This window comes from Mus musculus, chromosome 14 (genome assembly GCF_000001635.26).
Source record: "Mus musculus strain C57BL/6J chromosome 14, GRCm38.p6 C57BL/6J".
NCBI classification, from domain to species: Eukaryota; Metazoa; Chordata; class Mammalia; order Rodentia; family Muridae; genus Mus; species Mus musculus.
In genome coordinates this window covers 108,702,527-108,723,709 of record NC_000080.6, presented here as the reverse complement: position 1 = coordinate 108,723,709, position 21,183 = coordinate 108,702,527, and the positions used below count along the sequence as shown (strand labels likewise).

General features: G+C 35.0%; 1 long non-coding RNA gene across 1 annotated transcript; it reads left to right on the top strand.

Moving 5' to 3' along the window:
• The first annotated feature begins 1,882 nt into the window (after window positions 1-1,882).
• Gm30157 lies at window positions 1,883-21,171 on the top strand. The gene is made up of 2 exons (XR_383734.4): window positions 1,883-6,855; window positions 7,012-21,171. It is a non-coding gene; the product is annotated as a predicted gene, 30157 (long non-coding RNA).
• The last annotated feature ends 12 nt before the right edge of the window (window positions 21,172-21,183 follow it).

Here is a 21,183-nt window from a genome sequence, read left to right as displayed (position 1 = left end):
ATACATATATATATATATATATATATATATATATATATATATATTTCTTTTTTCTCTTCTCAGTGTGTTTATATGCTATATTAAGTTTACTGATTTTTGGGTACTGTAGCATCTGCACATCTCTGTGTTGAAGACTCTTTATGGTGGATAAGCATGTGTATGTTTTCTTGAACTTGATTGAAAGCATTCTATTGAGAAGTTTTGCATCTCTGTTCATAAAGGAAATTGGTCTGAAATTTTTTGGTCTTTAAGCGGCTTAGGCATTAAGTTAACTATAAACTCATAAATGAAATGAGAAGTATTCCTTATGTTTCTTTTTTGTGGGATAATTTGATGAATATTGGAAAGAACTCCATTGAAAGTTTGTTTAAACTCTGCTAAAACCTTCTGCCTGGTGCATACTTTGTTGGTGTAATTTACTCACTCCTATTTTAATAGGAATTACATATCTCTTTAAATTGTTTATTTGACTTTGATTGAACTTTGGTATGTGGTATGTGTAAAATTATCTATTGTTTTTAATTTTCTAATATGGTGCAGTACAACTGTATAAGATTTGTCCACATGATTCTCTGAATTTCCTTGTTGTCTGTTTTTTATCCAATTTTCTCCTCTTAAAAGATTTGAATCTTCTATTTCTACATTTTAGTTAATTTAGGTGAGAATTTGTCAACTTTATTGAATTTCTCAAACAACTAACTTTGTTTTATTGTTTATTATATTTATTTTTTCATAATTTGTTTTATTGACTTCTGGAATGAGTTTGCTTATTTCTTTCTTTTATACTTATTTTAGGTAAGATTTATTCCTTTTGTGTAGAGCATTCAGGTGTACTATTATGTTCCTTGTATGAGAATTCTTTAATCTTCATTAATTAACGAAGGATCTCAGTATCGTGACCTTGCTGCTTAGAATGGCTTTTATTGGGTGTCATAACTTTAATGAAATATATGCTCATTTATTTTATTCATTCTAGAAAAAAATCTATTCTTTCTTGATTTCTGTCTTGATTAATATTTCATTTATCACTGAGCTGTTTAGTTTCCATGAGTTTATTACATTTCTGTTGTTTCTGGTGATATCAGTATCTAGCTACAGTCCTTGATGGTCAGATAAAATGTAGACTGCTATTTCCATGTTCTTGTATTTGTTGAGACTTGTTTTATGTCAAATATTTGGACAACTGTAGAAAAATTTTCATGAACTGTTTAGGCGGTAGATATTCTTTCTGTTTCCATGAAATAAAATATTTTAGTTCCATTTGGTTGGTGATGCCAGTTAGCACATTATTTCTCTGTTTAGGATTTATCTGGGTGGTCTATCTTTTAGTGAGAGTGGGATACTGATGTTACTCACTATCAGCGTGTGAGTCAATATGCAATTTTATGTTATAGTAGTGTTTCTCTTATGAATTTGGATATTCTAGTGTCTGGTACATGGATATTGAGTATTGTAGTGTCTTAATGGTAGATTGTTTTTCTTTGATGAGTTTACAATATCACCCCATCCCATCTCCTTTGACTAACTTAAATTTGAAGCCTATTTTATCAAGCATTAAAGTAGACACTATAGCTTGATTTTTAGGTTTATTTTCTTGGAATATAAAATTCTTTTACTCTGAGGTAATGTCTATTCTTCATGTTAAAGTTTGTTTTTTGGATATGATAGAAAAGTGGATATTCTTTTCTCATCTAATCTGTTAGAGTTTATTGTGGAATTGTTACCATTGAAATTGAGAGTTATCAATGGATGAAGATTGGTGACTTCTGATATTTTACTTATGTGATATTTCACTCTGTGTATATCTCTGCCTCTCTGTCCCTCTCTCTGTCTTACACTCTCTCTGTCTCTCTCTGTCTCTCTGTCTCTGTCTCTCTCTTTACCTTCCTGTGTGTGTGTGTGTGTGTGTGTTTCCCCTCTTTTGTTTTATTTGTTTTGAATTATTTATTCATTCTGTTTTCTTGGGTGAGATTAACCTTTCTAGATTGGAGTTTTCTTTTTATCATCTTCTATAGTGCAAATTTTGTAGGTAAATAATGCTTACATTTTATACACTTGTTTTTTTGTCTGTTGAGATTGTTTTTGCCATGGTTTGCATTCGTGGTCCCAGGCAGTTTCTATAATATCTGACCTTTAGTGTCTCCATTGTGAAGTCTAGTTTTATACTACTAAGTATGCTTTTATACCTTACTTGGTCTTTTTCCTTTGCCTTTTAATTCTCTTTCTTTGTTCTTTACATTTAGTGTTTGATTCTTATGTGTCAAGGGGAATTTGATTTTATCTATTCTGTTTTGTGTTCTGTACACTTCTTGAATCTTGACAAACATCTCTCTTGATGTTAGGGAAAGTTTCTTGTATGATTTTGTGGAACATATTGTCTGTGTATTTCATCTGGTTCTGGTCTTCTTCCTCTGTTTTTACTGCTATAGATTTGCTCTTTTCATATTGATCCAGATTTCCTAGATATGATGAATTTCAGATTTAACATTTTCCTTGTCCAAGGTATGTATTCTTGTTGTCAATGCTTGAGCTCCTATTTCTTCCTTTCCAAGACAATTTTCATTTCTTGTATAGTTTTTGAAGGTTGTTGGAGTTTCTTATATGCATTCCTAAGTCTTTCATTTTCAAATTTTCCTTAGTTTCTGTTTTCTTCATTTGTTCTATTTCCACTATGGATTTTTCATTTGTTTTCTTCATTTTTTTCTTACTCTCTGTGTTTCTGTAGATTTTTTAAATGAATTCATTCATTTAATATTCATAGACTATGTTAAGATCTTTGTTGTATACATTAGGTATGTTGCATTTGTCAAGGACTACTGTATCAGAGTTGCTGGACTCAAGTAGGGACATATTCCCCTGGGTGTTATTGATTGTGTTTTTTGACTAGCGTCCAGCCATTAGTGTTTGGTATAATTGTAATTCTAGGCACTGATATCTCATCTTGTCTTTGATGGTTGAATGTTCCAGCCATGAGTTTCTCTTTCACTTTCTGTTACTTAGAATCTGGTTGCTGAGCATTGCCTGCCAGGACATGTTGTAGAAATCTGCTGTGTGTTTTAGGGTAAAATGTGTTTCTATGTATTGGGAGCTGACACATAGGACGGCTGACAGGTTGGAAAGGTTTGAAGGGGTCCATGGAGGGAAGGAAAGCATGGTGTTCTACCAGTTAAAGCTTAGTCCAATGGAAAATGGGATAGAAAGTGAGCAGAGGTCACAGAAGGTAGTCTGTTATAGATATGGGAGTGAGATGTGGGCATTGAATTTAGATGGTATTTGTGAAGACCTGAAGCTCATTACCTAGTTTGCTAGTTTACTTGCTTATGGAATACTTGGGTAACAGCTTCTCAGGAAGAAACCTGCTACTTTTGCCTCTTGAGAAAAACATATAGCTGGACAGAACAGTTGGTATAGATGATACATATTCTGCTAGAGAGGGGGACAGAGTGAGAGCAGATGCTGCTACAGGTGATCTGCTTCAGAACGGGAGACAAGACTGAGGGCTTGGATAGAGAGGAGCAGGTGGAGAGGTGAAGATATTCAGTTAGCCTGTTTGCTTACCTGGTCAGTTTATTTCTCTTTTTATTACTTGGATATTCATGAAATATCACGATGACCCAACACTCTAGACTGTGAGCTATAAAATAAATGGTAGTGACAGGTGAACAAACCCCTCTGTGTGCATCACTAAAGTGCAGAAACAGAACAACTCCAGGTTAGATTAGGGTGTGTTGATTAGACAGGGGATTAATGATTTTTCACACAAGTCTTATGACATGACAGATCTGCTATGTCTAAGTTCCTAGATCATGCTGGATAGAACTAATAGCAGTTATTTATGGTCTTACAATTGAGCCTTTGTTTCTGACCACGATCTGTTTGAATAGTATACAATGTAAAAATATTTTCTTGGCTGATGATGACATGGATTTCCTTTAGAAAGGTAGGTCAAATTTATAATAACTGTGTTACATGTTCTTCTAAAGCATCCCTTCTTACAACGTAGACAAAAATACACCTTGTCTCAAAGGAACATCTCTAACAACCTGACACCTCTTTCATTATAGTGTTTAATGGTAAAGCAGAAAATATCATTTCTTCAGTCTTTTGTAGATGTGTCTTGCATTGAACTAACTCAGAACATGCAAATGTTAAATGAAATAATAGATAGACTTGAGCCTAACCCCATAAGAAGCAGGAACACTCCCCAGAATCCAGAGAAATTTATGAAGTACTGCATTATTTCTTTTCATCAACAAATGCAAGGTTCTATAGTTTCAGACACCGGGATAAAATGGAATTATTCACACTCCATTATATAAATCTACAATGATTGTAGTAATTTTTACTATGACTTACCTAGATGCAACAGTACTTATGAGTTATTACCCATAACCTCTTCTGATGAACATATGATTAGGACCTTTTTTCTTTTTTTCTTAGATATTTTCTTCATTTACATTTCAAATGCTATCCCCTTTCCTAGTTTCCTCATTGAAAGTCCCCTATACCCTCCCCCCTCCCTCATCCCCAACCCACCCACTCCTGCCTCCTGGACCTGGCATTCTCCTGTACTGGGGCATATGATCTTCGCATGATTAAGACTTTCATTTAGATGCTCTACGTTGTTCTTACTTCACAAGCGTTTGTAATAAACGTGGAGATTCATCTAATTCTACACATATTCCTCTAACTTGCAACCTATGTATAAGGAGATGAATGTAAAATGAAAATAGAACTGGTTAATAGCTGAAGGCTTCCTTTGTGAGATGTACTTAGAATGAGTTGACATTTAAATATCTTTGCAGTCCATGTACTTCTGTCAGGCACTGGGAACCGATATAGTTTAATTCACTGTAGATTTTCCATTTAGTGAATCTCATGTTCCCAGTGTGGTTTAGGCATGGCTTTCAAGGCCAGGAAAAATGGCTAGATGATATAAAATGCCTGTCAGTTTCATAGCAAAGGGCAGGCAAGCAAATGAATCAGGAAATGCTTCACTGGGAGTTTTACACACAATGTGCAGATTACCAATTATAAAGAATACAATTGGAGAATTCTTTTTACAGGATTTTCCCCTCCCTTTGATAACTACCTCATAAAATTCATTGTCAGTCAAAAACAATGAGTTTAAAAGTTGTATTGATATGAAAAATCACTTATAGGCCAATATAAATATGTTACAGATTAGATGTTTACATACTAAAAATTATATACTGTGTAAGACAGTGTCTTATGATAGCTTATATACATATAAAATGGAGAAACTTAAAGCATGTTTATTTTTATGTGAAAATCCTTAAAGATTTTACCCAGAGGTAAAAATAATTCATATCTATATTTTCTTGTCCCTGTGACCACTCTCAAGATGTAAATCAATTTTCAATGCACTATGGAATGGTAATGCCATTTGATAACTTGAAGAACTAGGTATTTGCTTGAATATCTGGACTTCCTAAGGAAATATCATGACCAGAACATTAAAAATCAAAATAACAATAGTGAAGTAAGTACACATAAATATACTCACTGAGGATGAGGAAAAAGATGGTCTTTTTTGACTTCTAACAGTGTGTAATCCATTCTTTTATATTAGAAGCCAAAAAAAAAATGCCTAAAGGAATTCACTCAGTAAAACCTTGAGAGCAACGGCACCAGCAGTCATTTGAGAAGCTAAAGAACAAATTTAGGGATTTACCAGTATTACTGAGTTATGAGATCTGCTGGCATCTGTAAGCTACTGCACTTGGGGAAATTAATTTCATGCTTCCCTACTTCTGTAAAAACTCCTAACAGAAAGGTTCATCAAGCCTTTGGCTGGTCAAAGAAATGTCAAAATCCTGATTGAAGAAAGGCATGGAAAATATATAAACTTCACAGCTGTCAATGATATTTTTTCATTCATGATTTTATTTCTTTGGTTTTCATTTTCGTTTTGTTTTGTCTTGTTTTTGATGAATGGACTTTATATGCAAGGCTCAGCATATGAATTATAAGTAGGCTAAGTGTCCACATTTGTTTATTCAAAAAAAATAAAACAGAGAACCATTGGTCCCTAGACAAATAAGATCTTATTTTTAAAGATAAACATGGCTTTTGTGCTTCAAAGAGAAAGCTATTGAGATGTAGATATGAAATATACTACATGACATTTTATAGCTTTCTGTAATCTCAAATTCAAAAATAGCTCTTATTTTTTTCCACTGAAATACTTTATCACATTTCTATCACAATATTTTCCTGCTTAATATGATGCTATTATTGTTCCAATTATATTTGAAAAAAAATGTATTACCTTTACCATCTTTTAAACAGCTTTAAAATAAGAAAATAAATGAAAATCTATAAGAATAATAAAGATGGATATATTTAGAGATGTAAAGAAAAATTCTGTTTTTGGTGCATGTTTAAATAGTGGGTTGAATACAATAGTCATGTTTAGACTAGGTATTGAAAAGGCAAAATAATATATATGAAGAAGATATTTTTGTTATGTTGATTGAAATAACAATTGAAATTTCGACAGAGAGACTGAAGAGTTAAAACACAATTGGAACATTTTAAGGCATTGCATATTCAGGATTAGACTAAGTTCTAATATTTCAACCTATTGTAGAGATCTCACATTGCACAGCAAGAGATGAGCATGTGACCTGGATTAGCATCCTGGATAGACACAGTGCCAGCATCATGGATAGACACAGTACCAGCATCATGGATAGAGAGTACCAGATGCAGGATGGCAGTCACCAGTTCCAGTATCCAAGTTCTTCAAACCTGACTTGACAGAACAAAGAGATGTTGTAAGTCCTTGGGTGAAAGAGACTGTGAAGACTGGAGGTTCTCTGTAAAAGTGAGGTAGGTTACGACGGCCCAGCCATTTGCACCCAGGGTGTACAACTATGTTGTGAAATACAGATTTGGAGATTATCGACTAATCAGGTTATGCTTTGGCATAACGGAATCCATATTTATACTCTGCTTAATATATCTTCTTCCATTTTTTCCCCACAGGTTATGTTCTTTAATAAATATTTTATTCCACTTCAGCACCTACTTTGGAAAAACTCAGCATTCAACACAAACCGAATTGCAAAGGATCCTCACGTTCCCACCAGGCTTTTCCTGAACACTTTTCCCTGGGTGATGTCACCTCACTAATAGTTCAAGGAAAGAACTTTTGAAAGCAGAACAAAAAGGCACACAGTACACACAACAACAACTTAGAGCAACAAACAGATTTTTTAATGCACAACAACCATATTCTATTTACACTTTGTCCAACTCTTTCTAAATTTGTACATCTGCTCTCAATATGCTATTCTGCCTCAAGAACTGTTACAGGCATTTGGGGATTAAAATGGTGCTTTCCAGATGTGTTTATTCATTTAAACTGAGGGAAAAAAAAGTGCTCTTCTCATAATATCACTACATAAAGGATTTAACCTGGGGAAGTTGTTATTTGATGCTTCAATGCCTTGGTATTTTCCTTTAGGGGGTAACATAACAGATGTGATTAAAAAAAAAAATCTATCTGGGCCACAGAGGGAATATATTCAAAATGGACCCTTATTTTAGAAAAAAAAAAAGAAAGAAAGAAAGAAAGAAAGAAGGAAAGGAAGGAAGGAAGGAAGGAAGGAAGAAAGGAAGAAAGAAAGAAAGAAAGAAAGAAAGAAAGAAAGAAAGAAAGAAAGAAAGAAAGAAAGAAAGTAAACAGAAAGACAATGTGCTTCTTGTAAGTGGACATTCATCGGGACAGAGATTTTCTTATGTGGGACTCCTCCAGAGGAGCACATTTGTATTTTGGGTTGAGTGCATCTATTCTGCCTAAAGGATACAGAGGAAGCTATGGATACTGACAATATCCCACTCTAGGAATCATTTAAAGCACACTATAGGTCTTGGTGCCCACACATCTACCCTCATTCTGGTTAGGCAGTGTTTTTTTTTTTTTTTTTTAAATCTGGAGAGTGTTTAAAATAGTTGCATACTTATATCTCAGAATTACTGCTAAGAAGTTCCTTACATTCAGCTACTTTGCAATCTATTCTATACACAGCACCACATTGAACCCTTTTAAAACTCATATTCATTTGAATGATTTATCTTTATATGATAGCTACTAAAAGTTCAAAGTAGAACTATTCTACAATCACTACTTACTGATTTAGTCTAGTACCATTTAGTCATTGCTATGAAATATCTTATTATTTTCTTTACAAATGTCTGTTTGTATTTCAAGACAAACAATGAAGACATTTTAAGTGTCACCTTTGCACCAGAAGATAAAGTAAGTATATCCCTGAGCTCAATTACCTTAGTGAAGATCATATAGGGAATATGTAGAAGGTGTCACATTTTAACATGGTGTTCTTGGCTCTTCTTTGTATATTCCCAAACACTTGTTGTATTTTTCAAATAAATGCCTTCATGTAATATCTAGACCCCTTGATATAAGACAGAGATGTAATGGTAGCTTTGACGATACTTTCCAAATTTTCAAAGTGTTCCTCGTGCCAGAGACACTTTCATATATCAAGCATTTTAAAAATACATTAATTTTGTTGCCATAGAAATACATGTCACCAGGAGAAAAAAATGTTCCAAGAGATATGCTAATTGTGCTGCACACAGCTCTGTCTAGTTGATGGTTCATGTTTCACAATGATGCAATGGATCTGTTTTGCCTTGCTAAGAAAAGAAACATACTACACTTTAGCATTTGATAAAAACAGTTGACCATTACCTGAGAATAAACAAGACAACCATATTTTAACCAAAGTACAGAATAAGATACTATACGTTACTATTACTTCTAAAGGAAAAAGCATTTACAAATCCATCCCTGTACCAAAATTCTTGGAGAACATGTAATCAGCTAGCAGAGAGTAACCAGAGATTATAGGCAGCTTCAGGACTAAGCAAAGAAGAGATCCTTCTGTAGCAATGCAGAACTGCAGACAAAGATTTAACAACACATATCAGGAGAGAGCTTACCTTGCTAGTGGAACTGTTTCTGAAGATGCTAAACTTGAAGGGAATTTTAAGCAGTGTGGATGAGAAATCTGAGATTTTAATAAATAAAAATGCTCCCACAAGGATATGATATAACTGGTCGCATTAGTTTTGCACAAGAGCACAGTTAAAGAGAGCAGAAGAAAAGCAAAGCACAGTGTTTGGATAGTCCAGTTAAAAGAGGGTTCGTGGTTTTCTTGAGTGTCCCTGAACTCCTACTGAGAGCTAATGTCATCTTCATTAAGTTTCTTTTAGTTTAATGCCCATTTGTCATCTAATAAAAAGACATTGGTGTTTTACACTCTTCCATGGAGGTTATGTGTTTAAAACTAAGGTACTATATTTACTGAAGAGGTGTTTTTTAAAGAGTCTATATCTACACACCATGGAGAAAGGGGCAATGGGTGACCACAGAAACCATTTTATCAAGAATCTGTGAGTTCTTTGAGGTTTCTTTCATGGTGAATGGTCACACGCTATTTGAAAATCATGAGATGACAAGTAGATACAGTAAATAACAAACAACAAAATAAAAGAAAGAATTCTACACAGGGTATGAGGGAGTTCTGATGAGACTGTATCCCTTGATTACTTTGTACAACTAAAGACAACATTAGGAAGTCTCCTTTTCTGATTGAGTATCCTCCAAGGAGTGGCGCATGGGTCTTTAAAGTTTTGGGGGTTTGTTTTGCTTTTTAAGTTCTCTATGCCTCTTGCTCCTCCTTCTTACATCCAAGATGAAACAACAGCAAAATATACATTATTCATGAAATGTAAGTAAATAAACTCTGGTTATCAAAAGAAAAATACAAGCCTGGATGGACTATACTGAAAACAAACAGAATTGTATCAGTCCTGGAATCAAGAATGGGTAATACAGGTAAGAAGAGTAATATTCCATGTGTTGTTCTAAATGTTGTATATAACAAAAACACAAATCAGTTTCTATTTTCTGTACTAGGACACATCAGAGGTTGGGGAATCCTTAACAACTGATGAGCATCCATCAATGTCTGATTAGAACACTCCAAATACCTAATGGACAATGAGTAATATAGTGATGGCATTAAAAACACTACTCTAAGGCTAGAGAAACTGTTCAATGGCTAAGAGACCTAGTTATCCAACTCACAGGGCAAGTCACAGTAATCTGAACTTTAGAGAATTGGGGTTTCTTACATGGCCAATGGTCACACATTATTTGCAAATCATGAGATGACAAGTAGATACAGTAAATAACAAAAAACAAAATAAAAGAATTCTACACAGGATATGAGGGAGTTCTGAGTTTGGAACCCACAGTTTTAGAGAATCCAATATTTTATTCTGGCCTCCAAGAATAGTAGGGGCTTAAACAGGCATATGTTATAAATGAAAAACACATATACACACAAAATGATATCAATAACAAAGATATTTCCAAGAAAGAAGAATGGGAAGTACTACTAGAGGCAGCCATTTTATTTATTTCTCACTGAATAAAGAGACCCTAGTGTATACCTGATTATCTATGACCAAGCTAACAGTGATGCAGAAAGGTCATTCTATCTCCCACTCACCATATTTGTGTTTTGTGAAACATTTTCCATTGCTTTGATTCACTTTTATTATAGAAAATATAACATAACAAAAAATATTCATGAGAAAACTAACTGAAAACCTTATTACTCCAAATGAGTCACCATTTCACGACAATATGGTATAACCAATTGTCATGCAAAAGTGTTATAGATAATTCTAAGACAACAGTGTAGGATCCAAAAGCCAATTTAGTAAGCTGAGCCATATAATTCAAAATGCCTGGTGTTCATTAGACACTTTAACTCAACCCAATCCAACAGCAATAATCAAATCCTTCCAAATACTCTAAAGGTTTATATGAATTATTTTTACCATAATAGGTGATATATGCTTAATATACAATTTAAGCAGTACAAAATGATATTAAGGTTTTTCCTCACCAACCCAATTCAATTGCAAAGTCTTCATTCCAGAGAGGCTCCATAACAGGTGCATCACTAAATATCCCCTATGAAAGTGTATATGCTTTCTGATATGTGGCAGATACATGCTAATATACAGGTGACACCAGAATGTTCTTCCTCAGCACCTTCATGGCTTTCATTCATGACACACTAGAGACATTAACTCATAACAACAAACAGACTGAAAATATCTGGCTGACTGATTACTGACCTGTTGCACTATTGGGAATTAAAAGACTTTCAAACAATGTCTCTTCTTCCGATCATACAGCAGAAAAGTGTGTCATAAAAATTAACACACTCCGCACACGTGTTTCTGCTCTCAGTGTCTCTGCATCGAATCAAATGCCATATGAATTTTAATCTTTACATATTAAATTTGTCTACAGAGAGCCATGACAAATTAATACTCTCACCAGTTGTTTCTAAAAGGATTTTGGTTAAGCCTGGATGGAATTATTATTAATCATTGCCAACTTAAATGATGTGAAAGCAGCTTTGTCGATTTCAGTTCTTATTCACTTACTACAAATGGACAGTTAACCAAACAATTTATGTAAGGTTTCTACTGCCACCACTTGAATCACCACACATAAAAATATCTAAGTTACATATGTCAGTAGTTTCAGTGGGATTACCGGGATCATCTGCTTAGGTTCTCAGAAGGCTGAAAGCAAACTTTGACAGATGTGTTTGTACTCTTGGGGTTACAGAGAAGAATCTACTTCTGAACTCATCGAATTCGCTGGCCAAATCCTGTCCCTAGTGCGTGCAGGACTGCAGTCTCCATTTTCTTCCCAGCTCTGAAGCAAGAGAAGATTGTTTTCCAAGTCTACTGAAATTCTGGCCATTGAGCCTGTCAAATTCTTTGCTTTTCATCGTCAGTGTAACTAGAGGGTAATCAGTGCAATAATCTGCAAATGCATTTTATATTCCAATGTCCAGAGCTCTAGTCACATATGTCATATTTCTTTTATTAACCTGGCAGTGCAGGAATTATAATGTTCACAGGATTTAGTAAATGATATATTTTTGTCAGTAATAAAATAATAACAACAGCAGCAATAATTAATAATAATAAACAGGTTTTTTTTTCACTAGGGAAAGTGCGTTTCACTGAACATGATGACTTTACCACATGTGCGTTTGTGTGTATGTGTGTGTGTTTGTGTATTAAGATTACTAAAGAAAGAAAAATATGCAAGCATAACATAATTATTATATCATATGCCATCTAGGAAATTATAGATGACAGAAAAAATAACCCATTATATCTTTCAAAGCGTAAAATTATAAACAGGATTATTTTCATAAGGAGTAAGCCTTTAAGGGTAAAAGCAATATAAATTTGTTCATATTTAGGTTCAAAAGTATTCATCTGAAGTAGAATTAGTAAATTGTAGTCATTAACACATAAGACAAATTTTATATATATTCATGTATTTATAATTTTCTACTATATTAGGTAGATATCCTAAAATAACAATCTGACTACTAGTGTAATATACTGAGAGAGTGACCTTGACTGTTCAGACACACAGACACACACAGACACACACACACAGACACACAGACACACACAGACACACACACACACACACACACACACACACACACACACACACACACACACACACAAATGTATACTAGATCATCTCACACAGGCAGAGAATGGATTGAAATACAGCTAAGAGGTGACATGAGAAGGGCTTAACCAGATTTATAGTGGAAGAAGAAACAATTAGGTAAAGAATGTAGACGATGTAGAATTGCTGAAGACAGAAACATAAGCCCACTATCGCTTTCACATTACCTCTGAATAAAGTCTTGAATTCTTTACTCTCAGACAGACAGTGTTGTTTGTCAATGAAGCACTCCACGACCATCAGTGTGCTAGCAATAGAAAAAAAAACTAATAAAAGAATCAACAATATTGCCTCACAGAGTTCATAAACATGAAGAATTTTTGACATATAATGTCAAACATACTCTCTAAACCTATATTCAAGGACATGAGTAAAGCTTGATAGTTGAAAATGAAATTGTGCAAGTTGATACATATTAGGAGCAAGACCTTCGAAACTTCGGCATTAATATTTTATTTACTCCTGCCTACTGTTTACCTCTTGGAATGACCACTAAATGGATAAGGTAATCCTTGATTTAACTAGTGTTAAATGAAGATAACTATCTCCGTCACGTGTAATTTTTTGTGTGTTTTGATTGAGTTATATACAGCCCAGTGCATAATGAATTTTTTGTTTTTTTGTTTTTTTTTTTTTTTGGTTTTTGTTGTTGTCATTTTTTAGTATACAATTTTGTTTATTCAGGGCATGGAGAGGGGAGTTGAGCACATAGAAAGAGAGAGGGAGGTTGATAGGGATAGTGCAAGAACAAGAAGGCAAGAGTTCATCATGAATTATAGTTCCTGAACCAATGACTAGTAGCAAAGTTACAATATTCTTTATACCAACCATTTTGGAGACCTAATAATTTTTATTTATTTTAATGAAAAATGAGGGAGTTGCATGCCACCGTGTGCATATGGAAATCAGAAAATAATGTGTAAGATTCAGTTCTAGGGTCAGAAACTACTTATATTATAACTCCTCCAACTAAGGTATATATGAATAAATTCATATATTCATATGAATATGTTCACTTTCTATTACCTCTGGGATCCGTCTTCTTCCCTTTTGAAGTTCTTTCTACCTACTATCCCAGTTGCTACACTTTTTCTTTAGAAGGTTAGGTAACATAAGAATAATTCTAAAAGATTGCTAGTAGAGAATAAAACCTTTCAACCAATCACGTACGTACTCCACAAATCACCTCCATGAAAACTGGTAAATGATTTTACCACTCCCAACATATGCTTACCTGAACTTAACCAATTTCTCATTCTTATTTCTGGCGTTCTGAAACATTGTATATACGTGTGTGTGTGTGTGTGTGTGTGTGTGTGTGTGTGTATGTGTGTGTGTGTGTGTGTATACATCTGTATGTACTGCAACAGAGTCTCTTTTATGAATATAATCCCTAGATTTTAAAACCTTGCTGCAGTTTTTATGAATTCAGATGCTATTAGAAAATTCTGAATGTTCCTTCCCTTAATCACATAACCAGATATTTCAATTTTGGCTAAGGTTTCTATATAATTTCCTGTCCTTGTATTTGTATTACTACCTTCAAGGATTCTGATGAGAGCAAACACTGCTCAATATTTTCCTTAAAGCAGAACTGTCTACAGGAAAGTGTCTAACTGCAAAGGGCAGCAAGCCTTGTGGTGCTATAGCCAGCAGGGAAGGGATGCAGGCAGAAGGTGAAAAGATGGAAAGACATCTGAAAATCATTTACAGCCAAGTTCACCCAGATGTTTTTCTCAAAATCCCAGCCCACTCCCTCCCACACTTCCCAAAGAACAGGTGTGACCCTGAAACATTAGAAAATCAGCAGGGGTAAGCACAGGGTTATGTAGAGTTTAAGAGTAGCAGGAAATTTGAAAAGTAAGCATATTTAATAAATAACACCTGTCTTCAGTAAGAGTTTCAATATTTAGTCTTAACTATGTAACTCCAGTTATGAAAAGAAAAGGTCTGACTGACTGATTTCAAAATCAATGACTTAACAATCCTATAAAAGACAGAAACTCCAAAGTTCATAGATATTAGTGTGGATGGATTACTTTAAAATTTATGTATCTTATTTCATAAAACTATAAACTTGTGGGGATAGAATATATCATTCTGGCATACACACACGTCTCATCTCTTCTAATTATTTCATTTGCATTTTTAGGATTTCTCATTAGGAATTATCATTAAAAGTTCATAAGCTGGTCTTGACAGTGAATAATGAGCATACTGACAGATTTAGCCCATCTTGACAATTCTGTTCTCTATTTGATGGTTGCTGACCTCATTACGTGTACTTCTAAAACAGGGTTTAAAATCTACAAAGTTTTAGAATCTTGAAAGTAAACTATTGCCTAACCTTTCATCATCCCAACTATAAGGACATTGATTTTGATATATTAGATTTCTCTAAGATGTTCAAACATTATGTGAATAAAAACTCAGATTCTACTTTTAACTAGCCTTATCAATCAATTTCTAGTACATTAAGTTGAGGTCAGACTTGGGTAAGGCAGATAGAAAAACAAAGCATAATTGCAAGTTATATGGTATTCACAATGTAAGCAGGGATAAGAAACTTTTTATCCCAAAGTAAAACATATTTCACCTTTAAAACCTTTAGTAATTAGTTAGCATCAGTGTGAACTTCAACCCCCCTCTCTCTCCTTTCTCTCTCTCTCTCTCTCTCTCTCTCTCTCTCTCTCTCTCTCTCTCTCTCTCTCTCTCACACACACACACACACATTTTCTTCCTTAATTACTTCTCTTTATTTTTTAGTAAATTAAAAATATATGTTCTTCACTACGATACATCAGATAAACATTTTCACAAAATATGTGACACAAGCAACTTCCAAACAAACAAGTTTATTTTGGTTTGTAGGTTGAAGGAACCTAGTCTACCACAGCGTGAAGGCATGCTGAAGAGTGTGAGAGGAGTGGTCATGGCGTGTTTCTGATTTCATCAGAAATCAGAGAGCAAGATGAAATTTGGTGCTAGGCTTGTTCTCTCCTATTTTTGAAATTTCTTTTCAATCTAGGATTCCAATTCGGGGAAGGCACTGACCACATGCAGGGTAGGTCATCCATTCTCCCAAGACAAGGAGCTCTGAGAACAGCCTTAGAAACAGGTAAAGAATGTGGCCTGAACATTTCCAAATCTAACTAAGTTGATAGTCAAGATTAATCAAGATAGACAAACATCTAAAAAATTTGCACTACTATTTTTCAACAACAATAACAACAAAATAGTCACAGTTTGGTGAGTTGCATCTTCTATGTTATTTTGAATAGAATTAAAACAAATGAATATTACCTCGTTTCTTATGATTTTATCTTCTTAAACAAAAAGAAAGAGGGCTATTTTAATAGATAACTAAGGTGGCCAGGCAGTGGTGGTGCACCCCTTTAATCCCAGCAATTGGGAGGCTAAGGCAGGCACGTTTTCTGAGTTCGAGCCGGTCTGGTCTACAGAGTGAGTTCCAGGACATCCAGGGATACACAGAGAAACCCTGTTTCACAAAAATAAATAAGTAAAATAAAATAGATAACTAAGGAAATTATAGTGTGTCCAGGACTTTACTGTTCATCTCTTGACTTACAAAAAATTAAAAAACAAAAATGAAAACAAACAAACAAACAAACAAAAAAACCTATAGGCAAGTACTGAATGCTTCGAGCAGAAGAGACAGTCTTACCCAGGGAAAATACCTACTCATATCTAGTATCAATGGTCATCTCTGGAAACATACATGGGAGTAATATTATACATATGAAATAGGTTATATTTAGGAACACACACACATGTATGTGTGTATAAATGTATACTTGCATCAAGTAATGATATCAAAAGATGCCATGAATTTGAAAGAGAACAGGGAGGGATATCTAGGAGGATTTGGAGGGATAAAAGTAAGGGAGAAATAATTATATTATAATATCCAAAACTAATGAAAAAATTTTAAAGAAAGACAAGTTCATGGAAAGGAGTTGATATAAAGCTCACTTTTGTAGGAGACAGAGATTCTCCTGCCTCTGGACCACCATGATCAGACCTTGATATGGGTAAATTACTAGGAGAGCTATAGTATCATGGTTGTAAGCAACCACCATGGGGAGAAATTGGCTTTCCCTTTCAGAAATGGGCTAGGAAAACATCTGTATTAATAAAACGATGAATCAGATCGGTACTAGGAGTGAAATTCTAGAGGTGCTGGCATCAGATTCCGAGAGTGAAGCTTCAGTGTTTAGAGGTTATCCATCATAAACATGGTTGAACCTAGGTCTGAGAGCAGATATGGCAGGTTCAAGTCCAGGCAGGATAACAAGTGGACTGGGAGGCAGGCAAGCAAACATCATGTACAGAAAGGTACCAAGCCAAATAAACACTCCTGAGATATTTGTTGAGTTTCTTCCTGTAAATCCATGATTCACACATTAAAATAATAGATGAGAAATTTATGTGGGGCCATTCTTTCAAAATGTTAGATGTCTATCACTTTAAGTAAGGATGTACAAGCATTTTCTTATTTAGCATTCCATATATGTTTTGGGGCCTGGTTTCCTTTTTGTCATTGATATGCCCAGGTACCCCATAATTCAACACTATCCAAGTAATCTTATAGTGCGTTTCCTTTCTGTCCCCAGAAATAAGTACTTTAGCAGTTTGTGCTGAACAGGTGGTGCCAGACAGATGGTTCTCTTTCTGGGTCCACACAGGGCCTGCACTCTTCTCTCACCTTAAAATAGAGTAGAAAGTTGCTTCTAAATGGAGTCTACTAGGACAGTGTATAACCTGAAAAAATTTACCTATTTATGTTTTATGGAATACGAAGTAGTATGATATATCTCAACAAAAAGTGTCCCTGAAGGGAGAGACAAACCCTTCAATTCCACAGAACAAAGGGAGCTTTTGATTTATACGGATTTGCATATGTGTCCTGAGCTTCATAACAAATCCTAGGTGGCCTTCATGCCAAGGGGCAATAATGCAGAGACCAGCTAAGACCATAAACTTATCTTGAAGCTGCTAGTGGGGAGAGATGCACAGACCAGGGCTATATGCTTCTTTCTTATACGTCTCGATCTCAGAGAGAGAACTATCTAGGAACATAGACTGATTCAGAGATGATAAATAGATAAAAGGTGATATTGATAGATCTCTAGGTAGATAGATAGGTAGATAGATAGATAGATAGATAGATAGATAGATAGATAGATAGATAGATAGATAGATATTCATGGATAGATATATTTACTTATCAGCTATTGAACAGGAAAAAATATGTCTGGAATAGAAGTCAAAAGTAAATAAGAAATGGGGTTACATAAGAACTATGAACATGAAATTTTTATTTTAGAAACCTAAAGGGATATTCTATTAATAGAAATATACTGATACAATAAAATTCTTTATTCCATTGTCTTATAACTACCCATTAGATAATGACCATTATACGTTGCATAGGAATTTCTGAATATTGATTAAATGTAAAATTTATAAAGAAAGCCTCTGAAATGTAAATATTCAGTGTTCAACTAATTAGCATTTAACAAGTATTTAAAGAGAGGACAGGATTAATAAAAAGAATATTAGCCATTATTCCTCTTGTCAGAGATTAACTAATTACTATTTTAATTAAATACCAATCACAAAATTATATGATATTTTATTTGATGACTCTCCCATCTCCAAATATCCACATGACACAATTCCAATGACCTGAACGTCAGAATTCACATTCTTATTATGAAATAAAATGAAAGCAGATATAGTAAGTTGAAGTTTTAGGGAACAATACAGTCTTCCATTTAGTATTGTTTGCTGCCTTAGTGAACACAAAAAGTGTGATAAAATGATCATTTTCTTCAAGAACAGTGCGAGTACTGTGAGGAGCTGGAGATGCAAATGATTTGTCTGTAGGAAGAGGCTATCAATGGCTTCTAGCAAAACATCAGGGGCTAGGAAATGAGCAGAAAATAGATGTCTATTGATGTGTCTCAGGAGGAACCAAACTTAAGGTAGTCTAAGACATGTGTTGTCAAAAGAGTGAGATGGTGATCTTGTTGTTTGACCTTGAAAGACTCCAAAAGGAGCCCCTTGCTCAGGCCTCAGGACAATAGCGGACACCCAAGAACTCACGATAGACAGAGATTGTTGCAAACCACGTGAGACTTTATTCGGGGAAAGCCAGAACTCTGGGGATGACTCATATCCCACACAGGGGTAGAGGAGTTGACCTCGAGGGAAAAGAGGTCCCAGTTTTGATAGGCACTCAAGGGGGAAAGGAGAAGGGGGAGAGTAGGGGATTTCCAGATCTAAACAATGTCTATTCTCAAGAAATGGGTATGGGAGGGAGACAAGGAAAGAGTCTAATGAAGGTACAGCAATGAGCACACACCTGGTCAGAACATTGGCAGACACACAGGTTCGAGGAGCAGCATTGTGCACCTTTATTTTTCTAAATCAGTGAAGCTAGTTCTACTAACAATAAAATCTATTTTGCCAATTTCAGGGCTTCTGTGACCTTTTACATTCTATCAGGATCTTTCAACCTAGCCCATCTGTGGTATCTTGATATGTTAATGCCTAGCAAACATTCACAGCGAACTCATAATCTCCCCTTCTCTTAACCCTTGTGTTTGAAAAAGTGGTATTATAAATGAGCCTATGTAGCAAGAATGGAGACATTGTTGTTGGAGTGATCATAGGTTATTGATAAAACTCATTCCTGTTCCAAATTATAGGATAGAAATAGGCGATATATGCCACACAAACACTTTAGAATACTATTTTCCATAGTGAAATATTTAGAAAATCATGAAACAGTAGAATATAGTTTCGGTGCAGATTTCATTGAGTTATACATTGATTATCCATCATCTGGTAAAATACATATAACTAAGTAATATTACAATAGTTGGAATTTCAAATTAAGTGACCACTCTTACACTCAGTACAGCTTCTACCAAAAACAACTAAAATTGTTAATAGAATGTACACAGCACTACTTAATTTAAAAAGACCTATTATCAAATGCACACCCTGGTATTGTGTCTAACTTTAGCTTCTCATGATAAAAGGCAATTTTCTTTCATTTTGTAATTTGTAATATATATGATAGCCACACCTTCATATAAATGAGCTTATTATCTTTACAACAAACAAAAATAAAAGAATAACCAGCAAGAAATACATATTATGTAAGAAAACATCAAACTGGGGCTCAAAATATCCAGTTGAAATCACCTGTGGAAGCCCCTTTATGGTAGCTGCCTTGAATCCACAATAGGGGTTGTCCCAGGTAAAGAAGAATGTCCCTTCAGGAAAAGCTTAAAAACAAAAAAGTTAAAAACAAACACAGCAAATAAACATAACAATGACATATGAAACACACAAAGTTCATTGGAAAGGAACTTAGAATGGCTAGTTCAAATGCTGAATTCCCCTACATGTTTTCTTTCAATGCCAGAGCATCCAATGGCCAACGTTCTCATCGATGAACCTCGGGCTTCTCTTTCCCTTTTATATCACAGTATAAGCGATAGAAACTTCTGTTTGAATACTTTTCCTCATAAGCTGTTCTCCACGTCATTGCTGTGCTGTTCTCTTCACCCCTTTCACAGAGTTCATTGGTGTGGCCCGTGTCCTTGAAGGAAAACACAAGACAGACACACTTATGTCCAAAATGGGGTGGCAATGAGGAAGCAATAACATTCCTGGAGATAGCTGCCCAGCTGCTTCTGAAAACACTAGAAATGTACTAATGGAATGCATATTTTTCACTCTTATCTGCTGCTTATTTAATAGGTGAAGTCCCAGGTTATTTGGCAGTAGTGGCCTCCGGTGGGTTAGGTCATGAGAATGGAAGCATTGACCTCAGGAAAACAAAGCAAAGGCACAAACAAACAGAAGGGCAAGAATGAAGTTGTAGCTTAGGGTGACATCAAAATCATGAGCACACAGTCAATCTTTTGTTGGAAGAGAAGAAAGACACAGAAAGCGACCACCAGTATAGTGAAATGTAAGAGAAAGTTGCACTGATAGTATTCATCTAGTGAGTACTTGTTGAGCACTTAAGATGTGCCTGTAATGCACCTACACACTTAGTAAGAGGGCAAAACAGAACAAACAAACAAACAAACAAATGAAACCAAAAACAAACAAACAAAAAAACTGAACCAAATGAAAACGAAACGAAGAAAGCTCTCAGGCCTAAGGATCTGAGTGTAACGACAGGAGTCTGCATGGGAAAGGAGACAAACTGACTTCTCCCAACTGTCAGTTGACATCCACATACACACCTAGACATGCACACATCCACACTCACACACAAAAGCACACTCACATACACGCACCCTCACACACATGTATGCATACACACATCCTCACAGAAACACGCATAACACACACACACACACACACACACACACACACACAAACACACACACAAACACACACCACTATTTAACCAAAGGCACGAAAACTTGTATTTTCATCAAAAAGATTCAACGCTGCCCTCTCGTTCCTCATCAGTTTTTCAAAAAAGCACA